This window comes from Podarcis liolepis (genome assembly GCF_965112155.1).
Source record: "Podarcis liolepis genome assembly, chromosome: 1".
Taxonomy (NCBI): Eukaryota; Metazoa; Chordata; class Lepidosauria; order Squamata; family Lacertidae; genus Podarcis; species Podarcis liolepis.
Window position 1 is genome coordinate 98413280 of NC_139554.1, and position 16521 is coordinate 98429800.

The 16521-nt window shown below is 41.8% G+C and overlaps 1 long non-coding RNA gene across 2 annotated transcripts in view; it reads left to right on the forward strand.

Moving 5' to 3' along the window:
* The window catches only part of LOC310703266, a 125987-nt gene that overhangs the window by 71656 nt on the left and 37810 nt on the right, over positions 1-16521 (forward strand). Inside the window, exon 5 of one of the 2 annotated variants that reach the window (XR_014524048.1) lies at positions 9499-9514. The exons of the other annotated variant lie outside the window; for it this stretch is intronic. This is a non-coding gene — a long non-coding RNA (uncharacterized lncRNA). Of the gene's footprint in view, positions 1-9498; positions 9515-16521 lie in introns of those variants that run through there. 2 annotated transcript variants of the gene reach the window in all.

Here is a 16521-nt window from a genome sequence, read left to right on the forward strand (position 1 = left end):
CCATGCTGGCTGATGGGAGGTGGACTCCCACAGCATCTGGAGGGCATCACATTTGAACCCCTGCCATAGGATGTCCTAACACCATCTCAGTTGTTGAATACTGCACAGTCTCACAATAAGATATCATTCATTGCTTTCCTCTTTGCACCTCCTGCACAATTTCTGTTGATCCAAATTTTCCCTACACTGTTTAACCTCCAGTTAGAGCTGAATCACTCTAAAATGCCTTCCCATTAATGTACTCAGTATTAAAATATGCAAAATGAATAGACACTGGGTGTATTGTTCTGTAGTACAATACAATTTTACTACACCAAAATTCCCCAAGAGCAAAATATTATCTGTGATTAGGGCATAACATACTCTAACCATTATAACATCTGTTAGAAACAGGCAATATTCCAGTTATTTCAAGAGCATTTTGACTTTGAACATTGGGCTTCTCCCACAAAGGATGGTACCCTTATTTGTTAATATCATGCAAGTTGGTTTTATGAAAGATACATTGGATACATAGAAACAAACTCATTTTCCTCCTTCAAATTCATAGTGAGAACAAAATTATGGTAATAGAAACTTTTTTCTTTAAAAAGACACACATGTGGAAGTGAAGATTTCCACCGTCACCAAAACTGACATATCAGTAATATTCAAAAAGGAGAGGCAGTGTGATGTAGAGGTTAGAGTGGTGGACTAGGCCCTGGGGGACCAGGGTTCAAATCCTCACTGGGTCATTAAGATCACTGGGTGACCTTGGGTCCGTCACTGCCTAACCTACCTTACAGGGATGTCGTAAGGATTAAAGGAGGAAGGGGTGAACCATGAGCTTTGAACTCCTTGGAGAAAAAGGTGGGATATAAATGTAATCAATCAATCAAATGTATTAAAATATTTCTAACCATTCATGCCCACATGGAAATGCACAATTATACTATTACCCCCCCCCCCACAAGTATGTGCTTGTTTGCAATCACATTCTCTGAGCCAAGTCATAATTAGCCCAAAATTGTTCTTTTATAGGCCAAGTTAAAGCAATTATTTGAGTATACTAGAAAATGAATGGTTTACAGTGAGCTCAGAAGAAAATCAAAGACACAGAGGTCTTAAGCTCTAATTTCCCCCATTACTGCCAATATCCCTTGCTGCCCTAGGCAGTGAGATATAAGTTGAAATAATAATAATAATAATAATAATAATAATAATAATAATAATAATAATGGAGAGAGAGAGAGATGTAGGTAGGTAGGTTTATGCATAGTATACACACTTAAGTGGGAATTCATTAAAAGGGTTACTTCTGAATAGACATACATAGGACTCCATTGTAATTCATAGAATCATAAAATTGTAGAGTTAGAAGGGACCACTAGGATGATCGAGTCCAACCCCTGCAATGCAGGAATCTTTTGCCCAACTTGGGGCTTGAACCCACAACTCTGAGCTTAAGAGTCTCATGCTCTGTCACCTGAGCTATCCCAAAGAGCTGTGTTCTCCATAAATCTTCCATATCTTGCATTATGCTGCGGAACCTTGAAAGCCCAAAAGGCTTAGCTCAAAAGTTAACATACAAAACGGAGTTTTACAAACTGAATTTTGCTCATAAAATTCTTATCAATGGAAGTAATTGAGGAAGACCACTATAACATCCCTTGAGCTTTGAAGGTCTGCATTCCAACTTTTAAAATTAATGAAAGTCATTCCATGAATAAAGATACTGCCTTATTGCAAGGAAATTAATTCAGCAGCGAGGAAGCTGTTTTCTCATCTTCCCTTTAAAGTTACACAAATGTGAGTTCTTAACTAATTAAGCATCTAGTAAGAAAGAGGACAGAAGAAAGGTCACCCTGGTAGAAGCTGGCACAGTTTGTTTCCCTCAAGAAAGATTATGGGATTGCTACAGTTGAAACCGTTTGAGATTATACTTGATAATTTGTAATTAACTCTCCAGGGTATTGTGAGACCCAGTTAATAAATACTTGAAACACGCTTGGGGATCATTGGAAGAAAGGTGCTATGGGGATGCAAAAGGTCATTACTCTGCTTATCACTTGCTTCCTCCCATTACAGAAGAATGCAGGGAAACCTCTGGATTTCTTGACACTTTGCAAACAGAAATCTGCAAAACCCTTGCAGATGTAAATTATCTCTTCCAGAGGGAGTTTGCATGTGTTTACATTGAGTATTACAAGTGTAATTCCTTCTATAGGTAAACAGTAATTGTTTTAATAATATTCACACTAATGTTGGTTAAGCTCTTTGCCGGTAGATAAGAGAGCCACAAAAAAGAGTAAAATTATAAATACCAATGTTGTTACCCATTAACAAGATTTTCAAGTTTCTGCCAAAGGCAAAGAATGCCAATCACACGTTTCCATTTATGAGCATACCGTGCAATTTTTATTCTAAACAGTCTGCGAGGCATTTTAAACAGTCAAATAATAATCGAAAGCTCAGGACTAATTTGCATAGCTGCTGGGCTAATGGAGAGGGCTGGTTTCCAGACTCACAGTGAACTGTCATTTAGTGGCAAGGCACTTACACAGGCTTACCTGGAACCAGAAGCCCAAATTACAACTATGGGAGTTGCAGAAGGACCACTGACCTCCATCTCCTATCACATCTCAGTTGCATGTAACTGAAAAAAAGATGAAAAGATAAATGACAGGACAAACATATGACTCTTACTGGCATCTGAAGGCAGTCCTGTTTAGGGAAGCTTTTAATATTTGATGAATTATTGTATTTTAATATTTTGCTGGAAGCCGCCCAGAGTGGCTGGGGAAACCCAGCCAGATGGGTGGGGTATATTATTATTATTATTATTATTATTATTATTATTATTATTATTATTATGGCATTTCCCCACTCTGCAGCAGGGGTCAAAACAGTTACGTAATGGCATTTTGTGGTTCACCTTTAGTCGGCCCTGTGTGTGTTTAATAAAATAATGTGTTTGGGGTCAAGAGAATATTTCCTATTATGGCCCATAGCGCTGCAGGTTGTGATCATCTCTAATAGCTCAGAAGAGAGCAGGGTGGCACAATCCAGTAGGAGATTTTTTTTTCTGTGCACATCTCACTGAAATGAATGGGAGCTACCCCAGAGGACTGTTCCACTCTTGTGCAGCTCTCATTGTTCCAGTGGGGCAGGCACAGGACATTGCCCCCATCATCATTATCACTATGTTTAGGACAGAGAGAAGCGAGCTTTTGGCTACATCTCCTACCCAAATAGCTCACTTACTTTTTTATGAGCCCAGTTACACTTAAAAAGAAAGGGAAAAAAGTTGTTCCTAATTATGCTGTTTAAAATTAGAAGTATCACACCAGCTGGGAAACATAAAAGAGAGCATTTACAACATTATTTAAAACACAGCAGCAAAAGAATAGAAGCCACATTGCCTATAAACCATCGGCGGAAAGAAAACAATTCTCAGACACTAACTACACAGGAAGCTACTTGTCCCTTGGCTGTATCAGCCTTTCATAACAAAAGCCTGAGCTGATATCCTTCCCTATGTGGGCCATGGCAGACAAAGCCCAATTGCTCGACCTACTCTCCAATTCCAGGTGATGGTGGTGGACTTGTACATGCCTCCTATAGTCCATTCATTTCTTCCCCTCTTCCTTGAGTGCAAAAACTTGGGTAATTTTATGGAGTGCAAGAAGCATGTTGGATGGTGCTATGGCCATTGGTGGACAAACCCCTAAGTTTATATTGAGATGGGACAGTGAAAACAGTATAGACTTCCCTGGAGCATCTCCTAAATATCTCAACAGCATCTCAGATATTGTTCATCAGGGCAGCTATGTCCATATGTGGAATGTCAGGCACCTCAGAAACTAAATGTTCCAGGGTCTTTGCACATGGGATGCTGCACCTAGTTCTCCTAGGCACCTGACTTCCATATTATGACACAGACACCCCAGAAAACTATGCCTTCTAGATAGTTTGGTGCTTTGAATGCTGCTGTGGCAGCAATCTAGGTACCAGGAAAAGAAGACATAATTAAGACTTTCTGCAGATGTCTCTGTGCTACCTTGCAGTATAAATGAGGAGTTGGGGCACTTATGGGAGCAGGAACTCATGGGACCTGGCAAATGTTTTATGAACCCAGCCTCAAAACTTCATTTGAAATAGGAATTTCTCAAAACAGCTGGGACAGAGGAAGAGAGATTTGTAAGACCGCCACTGTGCGAACCAAAATCCCCCCTCAACTTTTCCACTCTGTTTCTGGATTCCAAAATGCCAGCTACTTATTGTTCTTAGATCCTCAAGCGTGCAATGTTATAGAGTCTTACTCAGGCTTTATAGGACAAAATATGACACACCGAGCTCCCTTAATGTATTAATATCCCCCAGTGCTCAAGGCAGACTGACTAGAAATATGAGCAGCTCATTTATTTGAGGACTACGGGATTATATTGGTTTGCAAAGCAAGGAGCTATTAATTTCTGGCCATACTCACGCATTCTATTGTGGCGAATAAGATGCCTCCACAGGGTTGACCAGATTTAGTTCAAGACCTATATATCAAGCAGCAGAAAGACAGCTCCAATAAAAGATGTTTTAAAAGGTGAACACTGTTCTCCTTAATCAATAGACTAAATCAAGGTTCATTATGCTCCATCCATTTGTTGCACTGCTTTAAACACAGAATTAATTAAGAATCCTGAAAGCGTTGCCTAGGCTTGCTACAGAGGTAGCAACAGTGCTTTGCTTCAGTTCTGCCTTTCCTGTGGAGTCCAAGTACTGCAGAGAAAACTTTATTTGAGCGTCTGAAGATGATCTAATTGCTATACATGCTAGGGGTGTGATCCTTTCCTACATGGCTAGAGCAATCTCCACAGAGTTCAACGGAGCTGTATTTTCACATCTTCCCAAGCATGGATAAATGTGAGGCAGAGTACCAAAGCAGGCTGAGGAAAGGGAGAGGCATTATAAGTAGGCAGAATCATAATTTGGCCACATAAAAAAGGAATTGTATCAAAGAAGAACAGATTTGAAACAAGTTAAATATTACTGCAAGAGGAGCTATTCAGCGAAGCAATGTTTTCTAATATCTGTGCAACAGTTCAACTCTTTCCTTTAAGGACGCTGGCGCTACTAGATAAACCAATGTCCCACACCATCTCTTTTGCTTGTTGAAAATCTTTAGGGCTATCCATGTACAAAGGTGTGTGAGGACCAGTTTATACATTTATTAGATGGTGAAGTGGAATTACGTAATCGGTACACAACACAATCAAAATACGGGTCAAGCAAAAGTGTGGACAAGCCCAAATTTTTTGTTCTGGTAAGGTATGTTTCTAGCAAACTGCTAGAAACTGCAGTACTGACATTGAAGTCCTTTGTGACAGACAAATGGCCTGAGAAAAAAATGGCTCATTGAAAGGAAAGACTCCTTTTGGTTTCAGTAAAGGTCACTTCACACAGCCGATAGGCTTTCTACTTCTCCATGTTTCCTGACATGCCCAGTACATGTTTGCATACACATTTTTCTAGTATTATTATGAATGTTTCCTTTTCAAATATGATGGTGTTCACCACAAAGTCATGCAATGAATGCAATGGAAAAATAAGGGTGAGGCAGCCAACAGATACATGATCAGTTCACATGACCACCAGGTGTGCACTTGTCCCATGCGGTGAGCTGCAGTACTACAGACTGGAGCATCTCCCTGGGCAGTGGAGTATTCTCAGGCTCCTGGGCATAGCCAGGATTTGTGGGAAGGGCAGGACTTTTGTTGGGTGGGACAGAACCAACGTGATTGGTCAGTTAAGTACTTGATGGGGGGGCAGCTTCCCTCTCCTGCCTCCCCCCTTGGCTACGCCCATGTTCAGGCTCCAGATAGGCGTTGCCCATGGAATATGTCACTGGATTCTTGCAGGAAAAGGGTTCCTGTTTGGATGGACACTTTTGACTAAGCATCAATCATTTTCCTGGTTCTGGTGTGCTCTGCTTCCCTAGCACAGTTCCCAGCTCCTGGAGCCCGTGTAACAGTTTCCCTATGAATCAGACCTGACAGTGTGTTTGCCATTGGATTTCTGCCTAAACTTGCTGGTTTCCTTGGCTTTCTGTCCAAGCTTGAGCTCATTGCACGCTGATATTTCCATATGCTCAGCCTTTTCACAAGCCTCTGCTAACCACCCAAAGTGTGGGCTAGGGGTGGGTATCTGAAAAGCAAGTTCCTTTGTGTGGCGACACCAACAGATAACTGCCCCAAGAGGAGAAGCGATTCTTGCAGGCATTTCATTTGCCAGGAACTGGGTTGTGTGAATCAGCTGACAGTTGTAGCCTCAGAAACCTGGCCTTTTAACATGCTTTTCATTGCGGCTATAGAGCTTGAGCCCATTTATGTTCACTGAGGATATTTTCAGATGGTTTTCTCAAGAGCTCCTTCAATAGCTTTCCCCTTAACAATGGCTCCCCCCCCCCAAAAAAAAAAAGTTTTCAGAAGGTGTTGTGTGATTGTGGTGAAAAGTCCCCCCAGCTGAGCTTTTATGCCCACATTAAAGACACACATCTTGCATCCTACCAGTGCAATTGCTAGAAAGGCTTGTATAACAAAAGCCCTTTCAAACACATTAGCAATATAATCCAAGGACTGGTTTTTGACTTGCTGTTGATGTGTTTTCTTCTTTCCCTTGATTTATGTTAGCAGCAGGTCACAAACACAACATTGGTACTAACAGAAAGCAACTGGGATGAATAAAATGTGGGATGAATGAGACAAAGGCCAGGGCATATTGAAGGGCTTCTTGAAAAAATGAGCGACATTTTCTCAGCCTAAAATACCTAGGAATCCAAATACAACAGGTTCTCTTGTGGCCATAACCATGTGAAAAACATGACCCTATCAACCCAGCAACGGCACTGCAAATGGCCAAAAGGGAGAAAAGGAAAGACTTAGGAGTGTGGAACCAGCACAGTAAAGCAACAACAATGCTGTCAGAAGGGGGTGGGTGGGAATGGCCATTGGTAGCAGCCTAGGAAGCTTCCTTAAACCAAGTCAAACCAACTGGCTCAGTATGGCAGGGGCTGGCAGGGGCTCTCCAGAGCTGCAGGAAGGAACATTCCTAGCCCTAGCTGGAGATCCTGGAGATTAAAACGGGGACTTCACATACAAATAATGTGCTTTGCTACTGAGCCTCTCTCCTTGAATGCATAACATGATTAATATACAAATCACTTTCTAAGTGTTGCGCTTTGTCCAGCTCCTCACATATTTCTGGCCAGATGTGACAAGCACTTTAGTGATGTAAGCTTCCTGCAAAGGGGGGGGGGGAGGTGCAAGTCTTATCCATTTCACTGTTTTCATGTGTTTACAAGCAGCAGGGCCCCCTCTAAGTCATAGGAGCCAACTCCAGGGGGCCAAAGTCCATTTGCCCTCCATAAAATATTTGAGGGGCCTGGGACCCCCAAAGTTATTGGACACTGCCATTCAAATGGTGTGTGTGTGCCGGATATTGTGATCGATTATGCAGGATGGGCCTTACCTGCCCCCCCCCCATTTTATTCAAGCTGGCACCCCTGCTCTCTCAGTCATACTTTCTCATCATGGTTTCCAGATGCAAACACACCTTGTCGCATGTGTCCTCTGGTGGACTGTGCACCATTTTTCAATGTGAAAGTGATATATTTGAAGAAGCTAATTGTTCATCTGGGCCCTTATCTTTATGTAAATGTGTGGTTTTGCCAAGTGTTACACAGTCTGAAAACCCCAAGATCGGGAGTTCGTCATCTTGTAGCTGTTTGTTTCATAATTAGATAACAAATTGCAATCAGTCTGAGACCACTTAAAATGTTCTCTGTCCCTTTCCCCCCAAGATTCTGATTTGTTTGATATTAGAGTGTGTGCATCTTTGCACAGCTGATTTGGAATTGTGGTGTGGCATAGGAAATCATGCAGTGTTTTCTTTCCTTCTTGCTATGCATGTCACAGTAAGGAAGCGGTTGAAAAGCTATAGAGAGACACACACACCCCTCCCTTGCTGGGTCCAAAGGCCTAGGAAAAATAACTCCCAAAGATGCCTTTTGATCATGATAGACGAAATGCCTTGTCTGATGAGTAAAGACTACCCATGCCCAACACAGAAGAAGGAAATCAATTCAAAAGACCTGTTGCAAGCAGGTTCTGAGTATTTAGGGCTGGGTAAATCAAATAGTAAGAAGAGGTTAAAAAAACAAAACATACTGTCGCAAGCACATTGTTTGCCGTATTCGTCAACCTCCATCTTCAAGGCCTTTAGGAAAGCAAAAACAAATGTTGAATGACAAGAAAAGGCCAATAATGTCTGTAGACCTAGCAGGCTAACACAGAAAGGCACCCTAGAACAAGAGACTAAATGTTAACACTTCCTTCAGGTACGATTGCTAACACAAAGAACAAATATTATTAGGAGCAAATGTTAAAGTATTCCAAGCTCAGCATTTTAGTCTGCAAAGCTCAGCCTATCTTTGGTGAATAATGCTCGTAAATACATCTAAAGGGGAGACAATCATGAGAAAAGAGATTATATTCAGAGACACAGCTTCAAAACTACATTTATTATTAATTCAATGGAGCCCCTCTCTTGAATTATTATGCACTTTTCATTTCAGATGCTCCTCTAAAGCAGTATCATTGGCAAGACTAAGAACGCAGTTCCATTTCTCATTTAGTACAAAGGCATGAAAAATACACTTTGCATAACTTGATATATCCAGTCTTTTTTTTTCTAGCCAAAGAAACAGGTCTGTTTCATTGCTGTACTTGTTTTGACCCAGACTATACTGTATAAGGTACCCTTCTTGCAAATGTTTTCCTTTTAATTTTAGTGTGGTAGCACATGAGAACAATGTGTGTACGAAGTTGTAGCCTTTAACTGAAATTAAAGGTAAAATCTCATATGAGAATTGTGTCCGCCTCAGAACACAAACAGGATTTGGGTTTAGAGTGAATGACTTCATTAAAACTAATCAGGATTGCCACTATTTTGCATTTTGCCTGAGTCTGCATCCGTATTTCCCTTGCTAGTGTTTTCTAATTTCACCAAAAGAAAGGGGGAGAAAGTGTGCTATGTGCAGGTGTTTTTTGCCCTGCAGTTTTGTCTGATTCTGCACTGCATCATTTTCCATATCTTCCAAAGAACATAATGTTATTTCTGCAATCTAACATTAGATTAACATGGCTGGACAAAAGAAGCAATTATGAATAGAGCAAGCAAACATCCCTGAAATTTCTTAATATTGAAAATGTCAGTGTGTGAGAGAGAGAGCTCATCAAAGTCTGACTTCGCAATCCTCTAGTCAAATGGTTGAATTTAATCTGGGAGGAAGAATTATTAATATTCCTTAGCGCCATTAACCTTGTTCAGTAATAAGCTCAGTCAGTGCTTCATTTCTACTAGAGATGGGTAGACCCATCCCTGTCTGATATCGAATGAGGCTACACAGAATGGATTAATTTGCAGAACATCACTGAATATTCAAATTTTGTCTGTTTTCATTTTCAGTCCATTCTGAATGGAGGCACTAAAGATGATCCCAGTGGTGTCTTTGGGAGCACAGCAACTAGAGGTATCCCCACCATCAGCCCTCACTGCAGGCCATTGCCACCAAGTCCCTAACTTAGTAATGCAAGGATTGTGAAGGGATTGTGAAAACAATGGGAAACACTGGACAATCTCCCTCCAAAAGCAAATATTAACATGAGAAGAGGGATTCCTTTCAGGAATACATTCTCTGATTCCATTAATTACCCCCCCCCCCCAATAATATGCTATTTGAATTTTAAAAAAACAAACCACCCCTGTTTATTAGTTGCAATATGCATTTAACATCACACCTACTTGGGCCCTTAGACTTCAAGACTAGTGGTAGTCAGCTAATGAGGAAGCACAGGGAAATGTAGTTTCTATGCCTTCCATTCTGGAGTATGTAAACTGTATTATGTGCTCAGCCATATCCAGGGCATGAGGAAACACAGGAATTACATTTCCCATGTTTTTCACCCTATTCAGATACTGCTATATGGACATGAACGCTGAAGCCTTTTAGTTGCTGGAAGCCTTCCCCACCAATCACCTCACCCTGACATGCAGGCCCAAATGATTGTCTCATTTGGAAAGTCATGTTTGTCTTATTTGAGAAGTTCTTCACATTGTGGTATTTAGGGTTTTTTCCAGTGCAGATAATAATTCCACCATGTGAAATGACTGGCATATGTTTAAGTGTTGTAATACTACAAATGAAACATGAAACAAAATGTTGCCAGTATGGACTGCTCCAGTTCAAGTTTCCAGTCAGCCAGCCACGTTCTCTTTCAATATATTCCCTTACATCCCCACCCCTGGTTTCCACTCTTTGCTCCCAAGAGTCATCATTCTGTGTCCACTGAGCATACTTAGTCCTCATTGGATTATTTTGGGTTTCCACATATACGCACACAATCCCCTCCAATCCTGGGGTACCCCAAAGCTTATGAGCACCTCTCCCTTGCGCATGGATGGTTTCATTATGGGTACATAAGTACCAGCACTCTAAGAAAGAGTTATAAGTTTATCAGGTTTGTTAATCATGCATCTTTTGACTGAACTGTAATGAATGTGCAAAGCACACAGAAACTCCCCCAAGAATGAGCTTATTCTATCAAAGTGTATGTAGATTCTCCACAACTTCAGTCAGGGCCGGCCCTAATATTGGGCAGAGTAAGTCAAGTCTCAGGCAGTAGATGCTGAGGGGCAGGGAATCATGGTGAGGTGCTGGGGGACAGAACTGTGTATGCTGCCCTGCAGTGCTGGTTGTCTTGGGCTCACACATCCTGGAACAGGTGTAGACCACTTCTGATAGCCATTCATCACAAGGAAATGTATCTCAAATAGACTACCTGAAGAGCTAACTGCTTAATGACAATTCTCTAAAGTACACAGCATTATATTTAAGACTTAGAGGTGACCTTTGCTCAAGGGCCAGTGAAGCAGCTGCCTTCAAAGTGCCCCTGCACCTGTGTCCAACCTCCACCCCCAGTGTGAAATTGCTGCATCACACCACTGGGATTTTAAGTAGCTTTGACAGGGTGAGTTAATGTGTCAGTGCTAACATTCTGCATCAGGCTCTTTTCTACGTGGCTTTCATTCTGTTTTTCCCTGTAGGGCCTAAGAATGTGAGTCAAGCAGACCCTGGTTTCTCAGCCATAGACTCACCCTGGTTTAGGCAAGTTGGGATGCAAGAAGCATCAGTTCACATCTGCAATATGTGAATGACAATAATAGCTTTATTCAGGGATTCGCTGGATGAAAAGTGAATAGAGAGAAAATGTACCAAGCACCTAATTCCCTGACACGGGAACTAATCATCCACAGCATCATCTTACCAGGATACAGTGTCAGATGATGATGATGATGATTGCATTTATTACCTGCCCTTCACCAGCAGGTCCCAGTGTGGGTTGCAACAATTTAAAATTCAGAATTATTAGCTCCTGCCCAGCCCTTCACTACTTCAAGACACTGCTCCAACACCTTCACAGCCTCTCCTGATTCAAATGGGCATCTCCCAATGGTTTCTTATCAGGGCCAGCCCAGTACGTTTTGCTGCTAGAGACTAAAAATATAAAATATAAAATAAAATAAAATGATGCTGTCCCCTCCCCCCACCTCTTACACCATAGCCCTCCTCCGCAGCTGCCACAGCCTCCTCCACAACCCCACCTCCTCTGCAGCCACTGCAGCCTCCTTCACTGCCACCTGAGACAACTGGAGGCAGCTCAGGGAAGCCTCAGTGCACTGAATATGGGAGGAAAGTAAAATGAGGCTGGTGAGGAGCAGGTGGCAGTGGACAGCATGCTTCTCAGAGGCTGGATCTGCTGCCTTTACCAGCTGCTGTCCTGGGGCAATGGCCTAACCCAGCCTCATGGGCAGACATGTTAAACAGCATAGAAGATAAAAGGTACCCACAGCTCAAAAGCCACAAGACCTAGCAACAATCTCCGAGAGCTCCTTTTTAGCCATGATCCTTTAGGTAGGAGCAGAACCACTGTAACACAGTGCCTTCAGACTCCATCCCTCTGAATTGTTCCAGAAGTACATCATGACCAATGATGGCAAAACCCACTGTCTCTTTTGCAATAAAGGTCATCAGTCTGGGCATCCAAGGTGGTTTCAATGCCAAACTTGGGCCTGAAGCCCAACTAGATATAGATATGGGATCTGAAAACATTGGACACACCCCTAGCCATATCCTGCTGAACTTTCTGAGGTCACAACACAGCCTTGGCATTGTCCTGAAACATATATATTGTCCCCGTTGCCACGCAATGCTCAGTCACTATTTTGAATAGCGTACTATGTCTTTGCAGCTTGGTTAGTTCAAAAAATTGATTTTTTTCCAATGAATATGCAGGAGGCAAGTCTATTCAGATTACTCTGTAAAACACTGTGTGCTTAGTCAATTTTTGTTATTGATTGCACTGTGTTTAGTTTAATGTGTCAAGCCTTTGAGTATTACAACTTACTTCACGGTTCATTCTTTATGCCTGTGGAAATCCTTCTTTTTTAATTGCAAAATAAAAAAGCCTGCTTTATAGTGCAGCATGAATACAGATAGATCCTAGCTGCAAACTTTGGATACAAATGTGGATTTATGATCCAATGCTGGAAGGGAGGTTCATGTAAGTCCAGAGTTTTCGTTCAAATTTCCTACTGTTTATACTGGTTGGAAGGTGGAGAATATCTCTGTATGAAACATTTAATCTTGGTTTGTGAAGGTATCAGGGGGAGGGGAGCATTGTCTACAATCCTATGTGCAATGTTTTGTAGAAGTCAAATGGACTTCCAAATCAAAGTGTCAGACTTGTGGTGCCACTTTGCAAATAGTTCTGCTGAAATTTATTTTCACAAAATTTAGATTGATAGCCTTGTTCAGGAGTGGCATTACTTACTGGACTCTGACTTATTACACTGACCAAGATCTATTGAAATGGATGTTGCTTGCATAGCAACACTGAGCTGTGGATTAGAGCATTTACACTTTTACATTCTTCTGAAGATTACCTCTGTAGCAGCTTGAAGCTTGAACAACTGAGGTTTATTTCTAACCAGACTCACAGTTCACTCTCTGACCTTTACCTTAAACAATATCCCCACGGGTGGGCTTTGACCTTAACCATGTTTCAGATGGTGTAGTGTGGCAAAAGACATGAGTCTTTGTAAATGCTGGCATGCTAAGGTGCATCTGAAGCACGGGAGTGGGCTTGCTTCAGGAGCAAAAGACCTGTGTTTCATGCCTCATGTCTGATCATTTAGAGTCTCTTCAAGGCACTAAAGGGAATAAGAGATGAATTTATTGGGGAGGGGGGAACCCTCTTCCTCCATTTCATGGCTGTCCATGCAGCATCCCTCATTGAACCCCTTAATTGGTTTCCTATCCACTCCCCATATCCAGTACAAAGATTGGGTCCCTATCTTCAAAACCCTCTTTGTTATCTTTCCGAGCTCATACCTCATGCTCAGTGCTGGATTACCAAATAGGCCAGTCTATGGCCCCACGCCTTTTAGGGCCTCCACAACAATGGATCAAAATAATATTAATTTGATATTGAAAGAAACTCACGATCAAGCTTTCTTAGTTCAATGTTATCCCACTAGAACGCATGCACAAGGCCCCCTGAGATTTAGACTGCCTATGGCCTCCACAGGGTTTAATCCAGTACTGTTCATGCATACTTAAACTATTCTTCCCCCACTGCACTTTTGCTACCCTGGAACTCCCAGAATATTTATGTCAAGGAAAGGAAAATCTGTGGACCTCCAGATGCTGATAGACTCCAATTCCCATCAGTCCCAGTCAGGGAAGTTGGGCATTGCAGTCCAGCAATATCTGGAAGACCACAGATTCTATATCCCTGAACTATGTGATGCTTCTCCTCTCTCTTCTAGCAAATTCCCCTTCCAGACCCACTTTCTCCAGAATGCCTTGGTTTATTTCCTTATTCCTCATCCCTTTACATAAATCAAGCTGAAATACATGTAGCTGAGCACATATTCTTCCTCGTTGACTCTCCCCTCCTCTTCTTCCCCTGCTCCTTTGAGCACTAACAATTCATATTCTAACTTGCATTAGGTGTTTAATAAAAACCATAAGTGTGAATATAATACACTGTATTCTGAATGCGATTGAGCAAGCCAATGAACAAATTTAGTCTTCTTGACGGCGGCAGTTATCTAAAGGTTTGCACTGAGCCACACAAAATGCACGTTGATGTGTTTTGCACCAAATTTTCTCATGTAAAGGCATAGCAGAAGACAGTTAACTTGTTTCAGATTGTATGCAACATGAGAGTGATTTTGAACCAGCTGCCAAAGCCAGGGCTGTTGTTGCAGAACACAGTACTGCCGGGGAGCAGGGGTGGGGGCGGGGAGAGGAAGAGAATGACACCTGGGTATTTATCAGCTAGCTTCCCAAAAATGCTCTCAAGTGTCAAATACAACTTGTATTCTCCTCTGGAAATCTTTTCTGGTTGGAAGGATTTCTTCATTCCAGAAAAAGCTGTGACCTCCTCTTGAGTGCAGTCAGCAGTGCCAATTATATTGGGTAACCCAACTGAGCAGAAACAAACCTTGACTTTCTTACTCTTTCTGTCAAGGCTTGTGCACTGAGCAGAAACTGGATTACATATTGATTTAGGGCATCTTCTTATCCGGGCATGTGTATTCATACTGAAGTGGTTGCCTGAATATTACTGGGCCTCAAGCCTGACAAATTGAAGTAAACTATTAGTTTCAGGATGCAAAACAACACACGCATAATAAAGTCTTGCTGTCAGGCACACCGTGTTCGCAATTTAGTCTTCTCAGAGAAGCTTCCCATTCATGTCAGAGCTTGGTTCTACCAGGACCAATGTTGACAGCCTGCAGGGCTTAGGGGGGCAAGTGTCCCAACCCTCAGGCTTCAAAATGAGAAATAGGGAGCGTTATTGTTCAATTGTCTGAGAAAGTAGTTTGAGAAAGTACATGGTTTAAAAGGCAAGTATTCTTTTCCCTCTCACTGAAATGGAATCCTGATGTGCATGAGCCAATGGTTGTGGCCAATTGCTATGCTCACAGCAATAATCGGTTACCAAGAAGATCAGCTAAAACTCTCCACATGCCTCAAGACCATGTGTCTATGTTAACCTTGCTCTCAGTAACTACTGTGGCAACACTCAGTGCCTTTTTAGGTTAAGTGAGAACTGGGTATCATTTACCAGGGGAATCCGCAGTGATTCCCGCCAGATGCTCCTCAGAAGTGAATTCCCCCACATGTGACCAATATTATGATCCCATTTACTTAATAAAACCCTCAGAGTTCAATCCCCCCCCCCAATTCGGGTTAGTTAGTAGGACAAATCCTAAATTTAGAGTTGAGTTGCAGTGATGTGGGCAGGAAGCAAAACAGCAAGCAGGGAGAGCCATGCTGGATCTCTGTTTGAATCCAAGGCTGCAGCTATGGGAGAAACAGTACCCTTTTGGGGTGTTGATGCTGTGCCTTCCTCCATTGTAGGTTCAGGGTGTATGTAAGTGTAAATAAACCATATAACATAAAGACACCACAGTCTCTGCTATGCCTCAATTCCAAAAGGAAACACAGACCCTGGGTAAGCACCTGGGACCCCTGGAGTGGCAGGCAATAGTGTATTAATATAAGCATATTTTGATACAGTTATAACAGTGTATGTGCTGCTTTTGGAAATCTGGAATGTATATAACATGTAAAAATTGTGCATATTTTTAACAAAACCAGACAGTAACAGGATGGGAAATAAACCTCTCATGGATTTTTGGGATTGGCATTTTAATGCATCAAAATAGACAGGAGACTTTAAAAAAAAACCCAAGACACGGGGAAAGTTCACATGAATTTGGTTCAAAAGAGCTGTAAATAAGCAAAGTATAGGTGTGTGTGTGTGTGTGTAATATATTCAGAATATATATTTATATTAAAAAACCCATATAAAAATATAGGGATCTGAATCCCTATATTTGTTGACAAGCCAAATAATAAAGCATCACCCAGTAGTGATATTAGCAGTGTTACTGCCTGCTTTCTGCCCTGTATTCCTGTGGGCAATACTGTCTTATCTTTGCTCATATTTGAGATTGGGGAACAGAGTGACTCATCCTCCAGTTCTAACCAGGAAGCACTTCATCTGACCATGTCATCTTAGGTTGCTGGTAAGATTTTATCTCAAGGGATCAGTCTACATCCTGTGCTGCCACATTTGTGTCAATGGAAGGCTTTTTCTCCACAGGAGCCATGAAGGAAATATAATGTGTGAGAAGGGATGATCTATGAATAACATGGCTCCCATGAATCCAGGTGCAGCAGTGGTGACATCTATGTCATTGGAAACTACCCCAGCCCTACATGCTGTAATCTGTCCTTAATGTTTCTAGTGTATTTTTTTTTCCAATGGACAAAATGTTCTCACTTCACCCTTCTTCTATAGCAGGAGTGAAAAAATAAATTTTTATTCTTGCTCCCCATCTGCTGTAAAGAGT